We start from the raw sequence: 14,134 nt of genomic DNA, 5'->3' as shown, positions 1-14,134 counted from the left end.
TGAGTGTGATAGGTACACAGATGTAATAGGTAAAAAGTGTAAATATTAGTTGTTTGAGTAATGTCTTGGATAAGGGGAACAATTATTTCCAGTACGCAGTGGAGAGGAGCAACAATGCGAGATGGTAATAGATTTTTTGGTAATGAATTTGTTGGGAGGGCTCGTAATAAATTGTTCGGTAATTTAGTTTTTTGATGGATGCGGTGATTTGAATGTTTTGTTCATGATTGCCCTTCGCGATGCATGGCTGGGCGAAAAATGTGCCTAATTTACATCTATTTAAGTCAAATGAGATCCATAAAGACAAATCTCTTCATACATGGCGATATGTAAATGAAGGCCGTTGCGATAGAAGGGAAACGGTAAAATTGAAGCGCAATTGAAGATATGAAGAGAAGTTTGATAAGTCGAACGCACCTCCGCTTTGTTCCCTCGGAGGGTGTGAAGTGGTCACATTTATTTGTTGCGATTCAATCTTCATATAAGAAGGAAATGTGACAAGCGGAATATGTCCCAAGGGCGGGGAGTGGTCGTTCAATCATACTTTTATCAGGCTATATACGAATACTTCTATTATTTACAGACTCTTTGCGAGTCGCTCAAGAGAGTTGTAAATTGAAACGATTTATTGGCATCACCGTGGGACAACCTTTATTAGTCCGATTAATATGCATCGAAAAACAGGACAAGTCATAATCACGTCTAATTGAATCGTTAAGACTGTAACCGACGCTGAAACCCCACAATGGCCCGTTCCCCAGCGAGTGGTCGAAAAAACATCCCCATCTCACCCCACTAACCGAAATTATGCGCTGTTGTTACCGGGAAGCGACTTTTTTAGCCCTTATTAATTATAATTGCATCTCCACAAAAGCCATCCTGTGCGCCACACAACTCCCCTGTTTACACTCCCATGCACGTAATTAGGAAAAAATGACAAAAAATTACTATCCTGTTCGAATTCCGCCTGATCGATGCCGGATCAATATCAATATTACATTTAATACGAGCTTAAAATCTGAGTGACAGCTTTCCCTCGGGATACCGTAGTCCCTCACTCACTCCTAGGTAATTTCTCTAATCCTCTCTGATACTCGATCCTCTCAACAACAGCTTTTTATCTTATTGTTGCTTAAATTATATTACCTTTACCGATTTTAATACTCCCCGCACCAGATATTATATACAGCACGACCAAAAAAATTCAATCTCCCGAATAAAAAATCACAACCGCACACACACCCGACTATAATTGAAGCAAATGTCGTAAATAGGGAGCGTAAACTACACGCATCATGCATTCAAATCAAACTGAATGCTATTTTCGATCTGAATCGATATTGATTTTCTATTTGAATCGATTTGTGTAGCCTGGGACGTACATTTCGAATCACATAATGCAGCACATTCGTTGAATTGATTTGTTTTAATTTGAATTTAATTATGCAAACACGGGGTAGTTCAGAAGTACATAAGAAAGCCACGAGGGGACAAAAATAAACTGACATAATCCCTGAAGTTCCAGCTCTGCTTTTTTCAGGATAACGAAAGCTTCACCTGGAGTATGTTTTTATTTATAAGACTGTCGTGGAAAAATTGCACAATTAGATGTGTGAATGCGTTGCACTTAATTCGATCAGAATAAAATTTAAAATAAAATAAAATTAGATTTATAGGAGCAGAGCGCCCATTAACATTCTGTTAAGGCAGTGGAAAATTAGAAATACTTGTGAAGTTTGTGGCTTTTACAGACTAATTGAGTAGGAAACGAGCGATTACTTATTTACTTAATAGTTGTGTGACTAATTTGAACGAATTTAATTAAAATTTTTTGTTGTGATTTGAGTACAATCGTGTCCCAGGTGAATTTAAAAAATGTGTTTTGGGTTAAAATAAATTATCTTGGAATTAATTATCTTAATGATGTTTGTGTCAACAGGTTGAGAACCAGGTGGTAAAATTAATTCCATTTAAAACGATCATTTATCATAAATAATTTGCATTTGTTAATTTAATGTGATATTTGGGAATAATTGCGACAGGAAATAACTCGTCGGAGTGGTGTAGAAAATCGGAGGTGAAAAAATTGTGGTGAAACCAGACGATAAGAATGAAAGGAATTTATCGATCCTTAATTCGTGTGATTCATGATAATTTCACAAAAAAATCATTACATTCCACGCTGAGATAAATCAATACATTCTTTAGCGGTGCACCACGGTAAAGAAATCAATAGCGGTACTAAACAAGCATTGTTAACTTTTGGTTATTAAATATGTAGTTGCAGTCAATAGAAAGGTACTAATTATTCGACCGTCAGCTGGCAATAAAGGGGCTGCTAAAAGCTTTTTTATACAATTGTGGGTGTTAAAGCTAAACAATGGTTATACATAGTTGAAAAAAATAAATGAGTTAGTTAGACACAAAACGATCGAGCTTAATTGTATGTTTGTAATGATGATTGCTCGTTTGAAAGCAAACTAAGTAATATAGTCATTTCGTACAAGTTTACCATTGTCGTTGGCTATGACACGTCGTGTAGACAAAATCCGACAAAACCTGTCTCGAATAACAAATTAATAGTCGATCAGATATTTGTTTAATACGAGTTGGCGAAATGTTTGCCTACCAAATTGGAACATCTGCAGCAACAACAGGATTATAGACCGAGCCCATCCTTCATCGCCAAGTGGTCAAGAGCAAAACCTTTTATCCTTGAGTGATTTACTGTTTTGTTGACTTTTTGTCTCCAAATGAGTCGGTAAATGTTTAGGTAGTTTCCGACAGCGGCTTCTACGCGTCATTTTATTCCTCACGATTTTCTTCAATCCAGATGGAAAGAATGGTAATCAGACCATTTCGAACGAAAAAATACAAAACTAGTTGATAATCACGTAAAAACTGAAACAGCACAAACAAAGCTGATGACTTTAATGGTGCAATAAAAGCACGAGCTTTATTATATGACAAATGACTGAATTAGTCTAATACTGTTTTAATAATGGTATTCAGAAATTGACACTTGGGGAAAAAACTGGTAATAATCCGAACGGCGATCAAATTAATTTGAACAAACGCACGATTTGAAGAAATAAAATATGACTTCCCTTATGTCCCCTGTAATTATAGAAAAGGGAGCTTCGAGCGTAATTTATGGCAAAGAAAAATTTTAAACCCGTTATTTTCGTGTTGTGATTAATACATAAACTTCAATCTGGTGGACGAATGAACCCTACAACGTGATATGAGGGTGGAATCACTAAAAATCATATTTCACTCGATGTACACGCCAAACTACCCTTTGTTGCACTCGATAATAAGAAATAAAAATGCGTAGACACACGTGAAAAATCAAATCCAATTTATTGCATAACATGAAAACACTGATCGGGTGGATCATCGAAAATATTTTTATCGAATTGAGTCACATTTTTAATTGATCGTAATCCGAAACGGAGAAAGTAGCACATCTTGATCCAAATCGTTCTGATTTAAAATATATTTAAATTGTAATACCACGTGTGCAAAATATACATTATGTATGTTGAAAAACTAGAGACTCCAGGGAGTTTTACAAAAATTGCGCTGTGGTAATATTTTCAATATAACTAAAAATTCGTTCTGATCGGAACGTCAAGTTTGAAGGAATAATGTGCCTTAAGTACAGTACACAGAGTCATTCTGTTAAGCACACTTAGCACAGTTAAAAAATGATCGACTTGGATTATTGCTAGTCGTAACGTTTGCACTTTATTATTAATAGGATCCATTACCATGCTTAATAGTTATATTCATGAAGACACTCGCTCTTGAGCAGTCAACGCTGTGTGTATTATTACTTCATCACGATAATTATTGTCGACAATTATAAGTTTTTGTTCTGCGTAATGAGCCTTCCTCTAAATGAATTAAAGTGGAGTTTACATCAATAAATAGTGTCCTAATGAGTAATTGAGTGAGTCACGTTGTTTCTATTGTTTTCTGTTTGCTTTCGTGAACACCTTACGTAACTGCGAATCTCCAGATTATATAACTTTGTAGTACAGTGTCCTGGAACATCACAGAATAATCAAAGAGGTCAAATAAAGGAAAAAAGCAAGAACTGAAGCAACCTACTGGGATGACTCACAACTTTAGCATGTCCGGACCAACAGAATGTACAAAAGTTAGAGAGCTAATGAATTTGAAAAGGTGAAGATACCGTGTGATCGAGAAAATTCACCATCGAGGCGGTTACGCGTAATTGTGGAGTTTAAAGTTACGTCATTTGAAGACGAGGCACTTGTTCGCTAAAACATGTTTTGACATGCTTGATGCTCCAAACGTACACGCGGAATTGCATCTTTTACAATTTATTCTTTCGTTTGTTATTTCGTTGTAACTTGAACCGCAGCCGCACACGTGTTTACGTGAAACATCAACAAATAACTCCCTAACCTTACTTTCTCACATTCGCGTGTTCTGACTGTCGTTCGTGCAACACATATTGCTACAATTTAACAAAACAAACGTTTTTTATCGTAAATCATCATCAAAAATCATCATCGCGCCCATTTTTTCATTTTACTTGACGTTACCGAGGCCCAGTCGATTACAAATTTTCTCGATGACACGATACGCGTACTAGATTTGACACTCTCTAAATCTGTTTCGTTTGAGACGTCTTATAGATTTTGTACTCGAATGATGTAGACATGAGGACATGACTTGGGTATAAATAGACCACTCGGGAAAGCTCAACAGGTCCTAACATGCCGAGTGGTTCGATAAAGTGTGATATGACTGTGAATTGCAGGTGCAGGCGCTTTTACGTCACGTATATACACAACCCACTGTATAATGATTCAACGCGTATCGCAGATTTGCCTCATACGACGTTGCGAAACTTCTTTGTTTAGGTTTGGCGTGGATCGGTGAAACGTCACTTGCTAGTCCAGGCGTCATTTTGATTTTTTATTGTTGTTCAGGTAGCTGCTCAGTTATCTTTGTCTTTCGTCACACTGTGTATAATGGTTATAAACTGCTTTCCTGTTTTTATGCACGGCCTTCATACTCCCTTTGACAGATTTGATTTATTTTTGGTTTTTGAATGTGGGTGTAGCGTAGCACAGTGAAAAGTGATTGTATAATGCGTCCGAGTTCACCCCAAAGACAGCGCTGGCTATATTTCATACAAATTGCATTCAGATGACCATCTCTACAATGTTGTAAAATGTAAATGCGCCCAATCTTTGTACGATAACCCTTGTGTTTTGCCATATCGCGATGCTTCATTTACCTTTTATGTCCTTTAATGGATTTGAGATAGCCAGTGAGGAGGATAATTCAACTATCGGACGATAAAAAATCGCACCAACATCAAATTTATGACTTATCGGAAAAATTGTATCGTCGAGTGTAGAACAAAGGTCCTAATTGATTTATCAGGTGGAAAGTCTCGACGCAATTCTCAGATAGTCGCGATCTCTCTGATGAGAGGGTATTGATTATGAGGGTTGGAGGTGAGTTATAGTTATGGTTATGGCTAGGCCAAGAGCGGTCGACATTTCAGAGATTACTTTATTATATGACCACAGGCTGCGGACACTCTTACCTCGCCGATATGTGAGATGATAGGCCATAACTGCCCCTGCTGACAGTTTGTTTCATGTTACGGCAGTTGATTTAAGTAATGCACTTCGCCCTTCTCGCATTGATTGCTACAGCCTTGCTTCCTTGACTGCCTTTGTTTCTAGTTTTCCACCGTTCCATTTAAACATAAACCGGGTCATAAATAATATGTCGCCATCCGCCAATTTATTGCTTTCGCAGTAAACCTATCTCGACCGCATTAATTACTTTATAAATATTACTGTCATCTTCGACCCACCGCATGATTTACGACAACTTCTCCTCTATGGTCAACCTCACCATTATACATATTATATTTCAATCCCACTTTTAACAACATTCCCATATGACCCTTGTTCTATCACTCTTCTTCTGCTCACTCAAAATACCGTTAAAAAATACATTAAATCCATTCTCCCCCTTCTCACTTCAGATTTTGACACACCTGATCACATCTACCTTTTTATTCTGGAACTAATTAATTCCAGTTTAACCTAACTTAACACAAAATTGTAATCTAAGTACGTTTGTGCATGTGACAAGTTTCAATTTAAATTCGAAAGTTTAACTGTTGGTGTTCTAATTCAACTTGGTTGACAACATTTTGGCAATATGGGGCAATTATCTTGTCGTGGTAGAATGGTGGCGTAATTGGAGTGGTTTGTTTGATATAAATGTAAAATCTACAAACAATTGTGCTAATGAAATTGACATATGCAGATAAATAAGTATTCTAATTTTATGTAAATTGTCTCATGTTCATTTTCACGCTTTCCACCACTCGTTATCGGAATGGAACATAAACAGGGAATATATTTGGAACGAGACGCATGTCGGTGATGAATTGAAGAATTAGAATCTGTTGTAATTAGTGAACTCACCCACAACGGAGATTAGTTAAAGCAGGGTTAAGGTAATTCCCTGCACTGAAATTAACATATGCAAATCACACTAAAACTGGAGATTATCTGTCACAGGTTTGTCAGGCTTGTAACGATATAGGTTTATGTGTGTTATAAATTACCACTAGATTGCCATGATTGAACATGTACTTTAAAGGGAGAATTTCACAATTTATACTTTTGATAAACCCAAATTAGTTTGATAATTATTAGTTTAGAAAATGTTGTGTTCGTACAGTAAATTAAAAAATATATATATACAGGGTGTTTCTGAAATACGTGTGTTAATTTTAACTGGTAATAGAACTCGTCAAAAGGAACAACTTTTCTATCTACCATTTTGCCGAAAAACGATGTTTAATTCCAAAAAAAAATTCGAGAGATTTTTCACTAAAATAGCCTTACGCCACTAAATACTGCAATGGCTAATTGAGATCAGCGCTAATATGAAAAAAACATCAATTTTCTTCCAGAAAACGTGTTTTAACGCCGAAATCGAAATTCAAATAAATCTACCCGTATAGCAAAAAATCCACTTCGTAAGAATCTGATTGTTTCACGTTTTTAGGTAGCTTAGTTTTGGAGATATGAACGGTTTTAGAAAAATCTTTCCTAGTTTTTTAAGCCATTACGCAACGTTTTTCGCCAAAATGGCAGAGAGAAAAGTTGTTCCTTTTGATGAGTTCTATTACCAATTAAAATTAACGCACTTACTTCAGAAACGCCCTGTATACCTACTTTATATGTATACTCCGTACGCTGATAGATTTTACGTTTTTTGACAGAAGACAGATACATAGACAACGGTTTTCTAAATAACGTGAAACAACGGAAATGGAGAGTTTAGTATTTTTCACTGCGGCATGTTTTGGAACTAGAATTTAAAAACGTGCAATCTATCAACGTATGGAGTTTATTATGTAATGATGGTTTTAAGACTTTTAAGAAGTTGAAAAATGTACGATAATACATTTTTAATGAATTCATAACAAGTTTTATTTCTTCATTCTTTGTAAACAAGAAGGGCCAAAATAGGAGGGTGTCCTGGAGCTCCAAGCAATGATAATTGTCTGTATGTTTACATATGTATATGTACTTATTATGTTTCAAATTTCGTTTGCTATGTAACAGGTTCATAAAATAAATTTGTTAAAAATTATTAAAAGTATAATCTTTCATTTTTGTCTCGTAATCAGGTTTTTTTTATGTAAATATGGTAGGTACTATTCCCCAAACAAAAGTATCTCGAGAGGTAATATTTTTAACATCAACCACTAGTTGATTAAAAAAATTAAGTCCTAAAATGCAGATTGAAAATCATCGCTGTGTTCAAAAGCTGTGAGTCATCTGAAGCAAACTTGATTTGATGCAGTTAAATTATATATTTTGTAATGTTTTTATTTCAGGAAGTGACTTATGTATTATAAATTTATCCAGAAATACTTAACATTGTTAAACAACAAATTATCCAGGTTTTTGCTGTATATGTTTACCTACTTATTTTGTAAATGAAAGTTTCAATTTTTAACAAGGTCACAATGCGCTTTTTTTGAACATTTGGTAGTTTTTTTTTGCTAAACAAAAAGGATGGTATGGTAATACCGTGTCTGATTTATAAATAATAAGAATGCAATATGTTTATTTTTGCTACGAATTCATTCTTTTCACAGATCTCAAAAATTATTGACACTAAAATTTTCACAAATAAGTTTTTCATAACTTTTTTATCAAATAAAATAACAAACATCGGTTCGTTAAAAAATCGTGTTTATACCCGGGACGACGAATAGATATTTAGTAATAAAACCGCCCCTTAGTGCCCGCCTATTTTAAACAACAGTTTCTAAATGGCTTATTCAAAACGTGCGCATATTTTTGAAAGCCTGATGTACATCCACAAAAATTACTTGACGGCATATCATTAGTTTTAACCTTGCAGTTTGAGCACGTGTTCATATTTGGAGAAAATGTGCACGTCAATGAACGCAACATTTTTCTCAGTCTATCAGCTATATCACATTCTTATAAGAATGACAAATGGCAAAGAACCTGCCTCATTGTGAAACAGGCTTCGGCGTATATCGTTCTGCGCAACTAACGCCACATCTCCTTTTTATATCTGTTCGTCGTCCCGATATAGGTAAGTTTTACATGATCGATTGAGATGCAGCGCTGTGCTCTCAAGCTGTGACGTAATAGCCCCTTAAAGGCGGGAATTTTACATTTTCATTTACATTTTCTAGTTTAAAAATGTATTCAGAACATAATCTTCAAATTTTATATTTTTAATGTGGACAGGGTGCATAAGACTTGAAAAATTCTTTTTTTAAATGGAAAGACTGAAAGTTTTTTAAAGATTTCAAAAATTATTGAAGATACAATTTTCACATTTTATGTTGGTATTATTAATTAGATTAATTGATAACAGTGTTCGTTGTTTGTCAATTGAGTTATTTTATTGTCGTTAATATGAAAAAACAAAATAATTATCTAAGCTTCAATAATTTAATATGTATGTAGCAGTAAAGGAAACGAAACAAAACATAAATTTATTGTCATTTTCCTTTATTTTCACTATGAAGGAAGGAATAATCGGATAATTTGATGAAAATTTTAAAAAATCATATTTTTTAAAGTAGGTACGATTTAATTAAAAAAAAGCGTTTTGTAACCACTATAAAATAGGTCGTTTGGTTGTTTCCGATTCCAATCATTTTTATTCGATAATAAAGATTTAAAATACGAATTAAAATAAAAGGGCAGCGTATAGGTAGATACGTATTAACTAGCCTTATCTTCGTCGGTCCTATTTTTGGGGCACCCCAGATCATGAGTACAATAAGAGTGATTTCCCCATGTCAAACTTCCTCTTTTAGACAATGTATTCCACAGAACAACAGAATTTAGGGGCGCGATGATTCGCCACTTGTACCGAAAACACCTGCACAGGTTTTAACTATTGTACTACTAAAATTATACGTTAGTGCGAAATGAAAATATGGACGTACTTCTTTTTCACAATAGTGGTATAAACTCGACGGTCAAAGCTGCCACCTGCAGTCGAAAAAAGTTTAAATAACGATGCAGATTGAAAGCAGCAGTAGCCGGTTAACTGCCCAATTATACTCACTTATTCGAGAATAAAAATTTTATCAGGTCTAATCGGGCGCACAAGTCTAAACGTGGTGTGAACGACACTTCAGTTTCTGTTAATATATCTTTCAGCTTCGAACTATAAAAATGATAAACATTGAGGAAGTAAAAACAGCGACTAGGAGTTACCGAACACAATGCTTAATTCCATGATCAACCACACGAGTAAATAAAACAAGCTGTTGCCGGAGGCATCTCGGCGATCTGGCGCCTACCGTTTGGAGGTTAAAAGCAATCCTGTTGTTACATGTTGCTGTTAGTCTGGGTTGCTTTGTAAGCTGTTCACTACGACAGACGACACTATTAAAAGCGATTCCAACTACTCATATTTACGAACCAATAAAACATAACGCCGCCGTCACCTGTTCATCTAGATATCGAATCTGGTCCACTCAAAACCTATCGATGCTTCGCTTTCCTACCAACAATGGCGGTCGACTCGTAAAAAAAATATACATAATAAGGGGGCCTAACGCCGCCAGTTACTGTTGAACGCAAGGAGCGGCCGGACAAAAGTGAGCGAAGTTGTACCAACTGCAATCTAACGAGGCCAAGTTGTCGGGTCATCGTGTTCAGTAGTAAACATGCAACAACACACTAGGAAGAGAACCTGTAACTCAGAATTTGCCCGTGCTGTCTTTTTTGCAACGTCAATCATCTCCCTGGATCTTTATTACAGTTTAACTGTCGCAAAATGACCTAACGAATAATAGCGGTTCTCGGAAAGAAAATTATCTCGGCAATATTACGTAAATTACGTCAATAAACAACAATTTTCCCGCGGAGTGACTTGAAAACCTTGAAAAATACCACTGCCAGGACCGAAATCCGTGAATAGATGGGGTGCCGATGTGGACCTCTGCGGTGCACTTGTCAAATAATTAGAGAGTACGAACGTTAAAACCAGTTAGCCATAGTAGGAAGAAATATCACGGGGGTCAACGGGGTCGATGTCGATTACAATCTGACGCGCCACACGCTGACACAGGTGACCATCCCGCTCTAGTCTGTACGAGGTCGCCAAACTCGAAGACTCGCCGGGGGAGTATTCTAGTCCAGGTCTTGGCGAAAATTTTCCACAAAAATATCTATCGCAGAAGGTTTCCACTCCTCACGAATATTTTTTTGCTCGTTTTCTTTGCCGTTTTTATTTTGTTTTTTGGTTGGTCGAGTCGTGTGCCCGTTCGCTTCTCCACCAATTATCCAAGACAAGGTAATTTTTTACCTTACCTGTGCCGCTCCACTCTCTTGTACTTGTAATTATTAGAAATTTCTCGTTCGTACTTTGGGGGGACCTGTTTTGTAGATTTTGACCTTCTAGACTAGATTACCTCTTTAATTATTTATTGTTGCGAGTGTTGGGTCGATTAAGTACTAAATATTCATCGAGTTCGACCGCTGCGCGTCTCCAGGTTATTTTTAATTACAATGTTTTTTATTTGAGGTTTATTAATAAACCATGGCCGTGTTACTAGCTTTTGGATTGTAGAAAAAGAAATAACACGAGGAAAAAACCGTCCAGTGAAAGCTTGAAATCGTAACGCGTTGCCGAGAGAGAAGAAGAGAGAGAACGTAAGAACAAACGGGATGGGAGAAGAGCTACTGTGTACGGTAAAAGACACCTGGCGATGTTGACCTATGGACTTCCCTTAATTACAATTATTAACCAGTAGCGTGTTTATCATTTTGAGTTATCTTATTGCAGAGATTGATCAAGCGTTAATATCGATTCCTTTTGTTAGTGGAGCCAGTTGGAGTGGTGAAGATATGCGCAAAGGATGAGTTTGGCAGAAGCAATTTGGGTGATTTTGGGATCGAGAGGTGGCACGTCCTGTAAAAAATTAATAACAAATAAAGCGTTAGTGCAGAGTGGCCAAAGAAAAAGCGTGGTCGGAGATGACCTAAGGTCAACAACTTTTGCTGTCTCCGCCTACTCCGTGTCTGGTTGCACGACAGCGAGACTTGCGGGATCGTCGAGAGGTCCAGGAGGATCAGCGAGACAGGGCCTTCGAGAGACCTGTTAAAGAAGACCTCTTTGGTGTCGTCCGGTGGAGGAAAGTGCAAGTGCGTCCCTATGTACGAGTGATCGTTCAAGGTCGCCGAGTGGGGCTCTAGCCTTGGCCGTAGCGCGCGTTTGGCTCGCGACGTCCATAGTGGTTCAACAGTTGAGCACTCGACTCCCCCGCTCCTCAGCGCACGCTTCATTGCGCGTCGTTCTGTTGAGCTATCGTGATTCTCCAGGCGCGTTTTTTGCCAGTCCCCTGGAGATGGGACCTGCACCGTGAGGCGTAATGTGAAAATGAAGCCGAGTCTAACTGCGCCAGTGAGCAGCGGGGCCTAGGGGTTTAATCAGAGGCTAATTACGGCAGGACAGTGCCCTCAGCTCGCTGGCCGATGCGAGGTTTCTTCCTGGACCGCGGTATGATTAGTGCACACACTCGCCTGCCGTACAGCCCGGCCGACACCTATCATTATGGACACTTGATAATTAGACGAGCTCGAGGTGGATCCTGGAAACGAGAGACTGTTACGACTACTGTTTTGCTAAGATGGTGAACTTCACCTCGCCGCATATGCATCCAGCCTGCACCAATAAATGTCACACGTGCGTCGACACGTCGCGCGCCACATGTGGATGGGCGCGTGGGGCTGCCGCGGTAAAAACGACTCCACAACACAAACGTTTGCCAACTTAGTGTGACCACTGGTTCGCCCACCTGGCACACTCGGACTCGATCTTGCAGTCAAAACACTTGCGATTCGCAAAGACAATGACATCCACGCCAGCAACAAGACGCGCCAAATTCCGACATCCGACATTATTCTCCTTCAAAATTTACACCGATCACATCATCTCTTCTTCACCTATCATTTCGCACATATGCCGCTCCCTTAGTTTGCCTAAATCTCCACCGTTTAACTGCATTTTAATTCGTCACAATTTCATTAATATTTACACCTGTCTGTCATATTTACTTTAACAATTGTAGTCACGCACTTACCGCTAGATGTCGCCTTGAAAATACATATACAAACAATTACAATTATTTATTTAATTAATCTAAAAACCTATATTCTTACCTTTCACGATCGTGGGAAAAAACTACACAAAATGTGAAATGTTTCTATAAATAAAATCTGAAATAAATCTGTTCGCAGCCAATTTTCGTGGCATCAACGCGTTGCCAGAAATTAACCCAATTTAGAAAGTATTTTACGTTCTTGTCGTGCGTGCAGAAAGTTTGATTTTTTTTCTTATGTATGCCGCATTCACATTTTTTTTATTTAAGGCGACACCTGTTGATACATTTTCTAAATGTGCAAGATGTGTCAGACGTTACACACAGGGGTGAGAGACACTATTTTAACTTACGTCATTATTAATTTAGTGTTTTCTCAATACTTACTTTAAAATCATTTGTGAAACGTTTAAAGAAAATGTTTTCCGACGTGATAAATGTGTTGCTACCTTTGGGTAATGTGTAAGTAAGTAAATCATGTTCCTGATTTTTTTTAAACCTTTGTCATAAGATTCAATCTTGTTCAAATTATCAACATTTCCTTTAAAATTAATGTAAGAATGGATGAACATGATAATTTTTACACTTAAAATTAACTCCTTTATTACAATTTCACGCACTCTGGAGCGAAAAAAATGCGGAATAAAAACGACGAAGACGTATTTTCATGGTACATATTTTATTCTGACGCACCGAGTACAGTTTGTAGACTTAAATTGCAATGTCAATTCTTTTCTTTCTTTTGAAACTACCAGGGTCACAAAATGCTTGTGCAAGTCTGTGTATAAAACAGTATTGCAAAATGAAAATGATAATTTTGAATAACCATGCTATGTTCGAGTGCAACGTGTCAAATTAAAAATTAGCAAAAATGTGCAGCGGTTTTTATGTAGATATATGTATCTACAGAGTGTCGAATTTCAAAAGAGAAAAAAAATCCTACTGTAAATAGTTTTTTAAAAAACTAGAAATATTTTCTGCAGATTGAGCCATTTTCAATAGATCGAGAAATCAATAAAAATTGTTTGTGGTTAAAATATGCTCGACAGAAAGTAGGTATATTTGTAGTTCATCTGTTTTACAATGCTTTAACATTTTTGCTGTTGTGGTGCACATTATTGCTCTGGTTCGGTAGCTTCCGAGATTTACTTAAAAAAAAAGTTGTTTGTCATGTTGTGTAAATCACTAGTTGTTTTTTAATTTGGAGCAATTCTGATTGTATTGTTCGGATCTGGCATGGGAGCACTAAAGAGGGCGACAGGGCGGACGTATGACGACCAACAGGTCTCGATGACTGTGGAGGAGGGAGTGCACTAGAGTTTACCCTTGTTCGTTGCCCCTTTTCTTGGTCCGTTGACCTTCTAAGCTGATCGAGGGCCCATAACTATCAAAATTATTCATTTCGTCTATAAGGATATAAATTATCTTTTGAAAGGTGGGTACGTAACG

General features: G+C 37.2%; 1 long non-coding RNA gene across 1 annotated transcript; it reads right to left on the bottom strand.

Annotated features, from left to right (window-relative positions):
* Positions 1 to 9,112: 9,112 nt before the first annotated feature.
* Positions 9,113 to 13,654, bottom strand: LOC138140366 (uncharacterized). Its single transcript, XR_011162492.1, has 4 exons — positions 10,003 to 13,654; positions 9,795 to 9,950; positions 9,643 to 9,744; positions 9,113 to 9,566 (listed from the first exon to the last, which is right to left on the bottom strand). It is a non-coding gene; the product is annotated as an uncharacterized lncRNA (long non-coding RNA).
* Positions 13,655 to 14,134: the final 480 nt, after the last annotated feature.

Source organism: Tenebrio molitor, chromosome X, assembly GCF_963966145.1.
Source record: "Tenebrio molitor chromosome X, icTenMoli1.1, whole genome shotgun sequence".
Classification (NCBI taxonomy): Eukaryota; Metazoa; Arthropoda; class Insecta; order Coleoptera; family Tenebrionidae; genus Tenebrio; species Tenebrio molitor.
This window is presented reverse-complemented; position numbering and strand designations above follow the sequence as displayed.